The sequence below is a fragment of the Alosa alosa genome, chromosome 16 (genome assembly GCF_017589495.1).
Source record: "Alosa alosa isolate M-15738 ecotype Scorff River chromosome 16, AALO_Geno_1.1, whole genome shotgun sequence".
In the NCBI taxonomy this organism is placed as follows: Eukaryota; Metazoa; Chordata; class Actinopteri; order Clupeiformes; family Clupeidae; genus Alosa; species Alosa alosa.
In genome coordinates this window covers 8,965,010-8,970,009 of record NC_063204.1, presented here as the reverse complement: position 1 = coordinate 8,970,009, position 5,000 = coordinate 8,965,010, and the positions used below count along the sequence as shown (strand labels likewise).

Below are 5,000 nucleotides of genomic sequence, written 5' to 3'. Positions count from 1 at the left end.
CTGAATGTGCAGTCACACAGAAGGCAAATAAGATGAAGAGACAGACAGACAGACAGAGAGGGGGAGACAGGACATGAAGAGAAAGCGCTTTGAGGGGGAAGAGGGAAAGAGTTTACAGAGACCTTGCGGCTCAGGTTCTTGCTTTGAGTCATTTCTTAGATTAGAGTTCCACATAAACCAGAGCAGAAGGATTTGGAATGGATTAGAAAGAGAGAGGGAGAGAGAGAAAAAGCAAGAGAGAGAGAGAGATGAGAAATGAAGAGGAGGTAATAGCCGCATGCTGGTGTGTTTGTGAAGAGGCACTGAGTGAGTGGAGTTCATTTCTGGAAGACATGAATTGTAAGATGACTGAAAATGGTCTTTGCCCATAAGAACAGCGTGCCATTGGTCTCAGGTGCAGCCTTAACTGAGCTTCTCTGTCTACCCTTTAGATTCCTAGATGCTTCCGGAATACATAAATAACCCAATGAAAAGAAGAATGACTGAGAGAAGGATCAAGAGAGGTGAGGAAAGAGAGAGCGAGACAGGAAGACATGTACAGATATTTGTAGAGAAATGTATTTAAAATACACTTCCATAAAATACAAAAAAAAAAAAATCCTTCATATAGAAAAATACCAAAGAGACAACTCACCAGACACTGAACATGTAATTTTGACTTATACACAGGAAAAATACTTTTCCAGCTCACTCGTCCGCCACCAGCCTGGAACTAATCATGCAGCTCCTGTCGTCCGCTAACGCTCTAGACGTGATTTAGGTCCGCTGTCGTTCCCGCTTAAATCCATCAGCGTGAACTTTAATCAAATGTTTCCTGCGTGCCGAGCCGCGCTGCACCGCACCACGCCGCCAGGCTTAGGAGTGGTGGTTTCGGCGAGGTGGAGGACCACACTCTCCCCCCTGAGCTCCCAGCGAGGGGGTGGACAGAAAAAAATAAGACAGTGTCACTGCAGCCTGAGGTGGGATGGAAGGGGCCCCCGTCTTCTACCAACGGACATCAGCGGAGAAATGAGGTGTGGGAGAATAGCAGCATGTGAGAGAAGGAGACAGATACAGAGAGAGAGAGAGAGAGAGGGAGAGAGAGAGAGATAGAGAGATGGGGGGTAAGTGGGGGAGAGAGTGAGGGAAAGAGACGGGACTGGGAGCAGGGAGAGGTGATGGAACGAGAGAGAGATAGAGAGATAGAGGAAGAGAGAGAGAGACGTGCTTACCTTCAGCGTTCACACTGCACCGATCCGTTGGAGCGCTGCGCGCACAGTCGTCTCAGCGTTCAAGCTCGGCTGCTCCAGTCTCCGCGCATCCCTCTCTCCCCCGTTCTTTCTCTCTTACTCTCTCTCTCTCTCTCTCAATCGCTCACTCTCGCTCCCCCTCCTCTTTCTACTGCTTCTCCTCTCTCTCTCTCTCTCCCTCTCGCTCCACTTCTCTTTGTGTGTGTCTCTCTCTCCCTCCCTCTTTCTCTCTCTCGTTGTGCGCGTGTCACTGTCCTCTCTCTCTGCTCTATACTCTCTGTGTTCTCGGGCACCCTCTGGCTTGGTCTGTCGGTGTGTGTGTGTGTGTGTGTGTGTGTGTGTGTGTGTGTGTGTGTGTGTGTGTGCTTCACTCAGTCTCTCAGCACCACTCACTCTTTCTCACACACAGACTCTCGCTCCCTCTTTTTCTCTTTTTTCACTCACTCACTCACTCACTCCGTTTGCTTTCTCTCGCTCTCTCTATAGTTCAATATGCACTCTCCTGCCCACCCACTTCACACTCTTCTCTTCTCTCTCTCTCTCTCTCTCTCTCTCTCTCTCTCAGGCAGAGGGGACTGGGTTCTGATTGGCTGCCACTCACAAGTCCCTGATAAAAAGGGGGAATGGAGTGGAAAGGAGAGTGGCAGAGATGGCGGGATAGAGCAGAGGAGGAGAAAAAAAGAGAGTGAGAGACGGAAGAAAGAGAGAGGACGCACGATACAGATAGACCCCAGGAGCTGATGCGCTTTAGCCTCATGGATAGAGGGAGCGCTGGGCTGAGGGACAATGGGAGGGCGAGAGAAAGAGGGAGGGAGAGAGAGAGAGAGAGAGAGAGGATGGAAGAGAGGAGGGAAAGAGCAGGGGGAGTAGGTGAAAGAGAAAGATCCTTGCGAGCAAAGCTCGGGGCAGTAAAGCAGAGAGGGCTCGGGCAGGGGTGGCACGGCCGAAAGAGCGCGTCGCTTGATAGATGGACTCAGTGATGTTTGATGTCTAAAGCAATCGGCCCAATCTAATCTTCTTTCAATGACAGCGCCATGAAGGAGAAAAAGCCCATAACACGTAAATCACCTCTTCCAGGGAGAGAGAGAGAGAGAGAGAGAGAGAGAGAGAGGGGAATGTGTTCTCACATCTCTCCTCCCCAATGCACTGGCCTGTGAGAAAGAGAAAGAAAGAGAGAGGGGGTACTTGGGTTGCCGTCCGGGCACACTGTCAAGATTTTTTCATTACGTGCTCAATCTCCAATGCATATCAGCACATCTCCTCTCAATCCACACCATTTGAAAGTGATATAGCGTTCTAAATCAGCCCTGGGAAAAGAGAGAGAGACAATAAAATCATGTGGCCATTTGATGGGGCCACATTTTAAATAAATAAATGCATAAATAAACAAACATATACATACAGTACATACGTATCTGTCTCAAGCGAAAGAAGGTGAGAACGAAAGAGAGAGCGAGAGAGTGAGAGAGTGCAAGCAGAAAAGGGTGTTAGTTGGAGAAAAGAGTGTTAGTTGAGTGAAAAGTCAGGAATTGCTCTCTCTGGAAGTGTGCAGGTAGGTGGGTGTCTGTGGCTTGCCTGTGGATCGAGAGCTGTTAAATGGATGCCTGTGTATCGGGAGCTGTTAAACTGATTGCCTTTGAATGATGCAAACATGCCAGTCATGCTTTCAAAATTCACGTGAATAATTGATGTGCAAGAGTGACAGACCAACAGTGCATGTGTACACAGGCACACCCACACACACACACACACACACACATACAGGAGTCTACACAAGCTACCTATACAGTAGTAGTGAGTTCTAACAGCCAGTATCAGCAGGGCTGGCTTCACAACTTCTTCCTTGCTCCATAATAAATATATAAGGCCATTGAACACCGTGCAGATTCTAATTAATATAGCCACTCTCTGTTGCTCTCGCCCCTGCGCTCTCTCATTCCCTTTGTTGTATTGCCAACCAACATAGTTCATAATTTACACTACAGTAGGTCCCCTCTCTCTCTCTCTCCCTCTCTCTCTTAATGCACAATCTTTGCTCGTCGGTTTGTGTGTTTGTGACAAACGCTAAAAAGCCAGGACTAAAAGCATGGGCTATTTTGTGCATCTGCGCTGGGAATTAGGATTAATTTCATAGCAATTTACACCCATGGGAGGTTAATTATGCAGGATGCGAAAGAGGCAAAACACTATGTGTGTGAAGTGTTTGTGCATGATTCACACAAATTTCAAAGAATATGGGTTCAAAAACAACCAATCTACATGCGCTTCTCTCTCTCTCTTTCTCTCCCCCTCTATATCCCTCATTCTCTCTCTCTTTCTCTCCCTCCTTCTCTCTCTTCTTTCTACTCATACAATCTTGTTCCTCTACCTCTACATATGTGTGTGTGTGTGTGCATATGTGTGTGTGTGTGTGTGCGTGCGTGCGTGTATGGCTGCTTTGTTAATCTCTCGCTGTGCCGGAGCTCATACAGAAGCTCTATGAATGGAAGCCTTAGCTTTTTGATGGCCGACAGAGGCATTCACTGGCCCTGCACCACACTCTCAAAACTGATGTGTTAAATAATTACACATTTTTTGTGTTATCACAATATTAACACAATTTGTGTTATTTTGTGTTGTTACTGTGTTATATTACTGGAATATACTGCCCAACACAAAATGTGTTAAATTATTGGCCAATCCCTGGTGTCCTGGATGAGCCGTTACCCTGAGAGGAGAGGTTCTTTTCTCAGCACTTCATTTTATCTTGGCGCACTGGAAGAAGGTGCAAGTGGCACACAGAGTGGATGTAAATGTCTGAATAAAAGGTAAGGTAGACCCATGTCTTCAGACGTATTTGTTATGTTTATTTCAAAGACGGTTGCAACTTGCAATATTATAAAGTTTAAATGATAATAAAGTCCAGCATCTATTTTTAGCCAAGTAGCTCTAGCAGCTAGGTTATTGATTAGCAATCGTTATGCTAGTCCATGTTAAGTCAATCCTGACCTTACATCAACACACTCTGAAAAACACTGGCATACATGTAGAAACTAAAATATTCTAGCGTTCGTCATCTCGTATTACTATGTGGGTAAATCCCATTTTGGGTAGCTGCTAAAGTTTTAGCTATGGACAGCTAACGTTAGCAAGGTTTGTGGGAACTGGTATGACCTTGTAATGCTAACAAAGGTAGCTGCTATGAAATGCTAGCGTTAGGGCTCAGGATGACAAAACTACAAACTTCTATCTCGTTACACATTACGATAAGTTACAACACTATCTAACTTACTATAACTACTATAAATCATGATAACCACCGTTATGGATTTAATTCACTTTTACTTGCATAGATAACGGTGACCATTTTATTCTGAACAATGGGTGGTTAGCGTTAACTTTACACGCCATAATAGACATAAGGTCAGGTAGCGTGAGTGTAGTGGATTTTTTGGCCTATGCAGTTATATTTCTTCTGCTCCGCGACATAACATTAGAACATGTTCACGATTAGTCTAGCAAGTTAGCGATGATGAATGAACTTAATGCATTTAGAAGCTGGCGCTGCCAAAGGGAAAACACATTTGCATTCGAGCGCGACACTAACGTTAGTGAACACGGTTTGATTAAACGATATTGCAGTTAGACCCAGTGTTGAACTAGCTTCTCGTCTATGCACAACGTTATGATTATCTTTTAAAGTTTATAAAAGTGTGTAGTTTGCTTTTTGTTTGGTGCAGGTTAAGCAATAATGTGGCATTTTGAAGCGGTAATCAATGCTGGCATTTTGAT

At 45.3% G+C, this 5,000-nt stretch overlaps 1 protein-coding gene and 1 long non-coding RNA gene across 8 annotated transcripts in view; one reads left to right on the top strand and one right to left on the bottom strand.

The window, feature by feature from the left end:
• The window catches only part of LOC125309546 (cadherin-10-like), a 47,760-nt gene extending 46,214 nt beyond the window's left edge, over positions 1–1,546 (bottom strand). For 2 of the 7 annotated variants that reach the window (XM_048266546.1, XM_048266545.1), the window contains exon 1: positions 1,212–1,545. The gene's annotated coding sequence lies outside the window, so the exon portion shown is untranslated. Of the gene's footprint in view, positions 1–634; positions 1,014–1,211 lie in introns of those variants that run through there. The other 5 variants (XM_048266544.1, XM_048266541.1, XM_048266547.1 and 2 more) reach the window with 5 other exon arrangements.
• Positions 1,547–3,836: 2,290 nt separating this feature from the next.
• Positions 3,837–5,000, top strand: part of LOC125309971 — a 2,253-nt gene continuing 1,089 nt past the window's right edge. The window contains exon 1 of the long non-coding RNA XR_007196219.1: positions 3,837–4,036. This is a non-coding gene — a long non-coding RNA (uncharacterized LOC125309971). The remainder of the gene's footprint in view (positions 4,037–5,000) is intronic.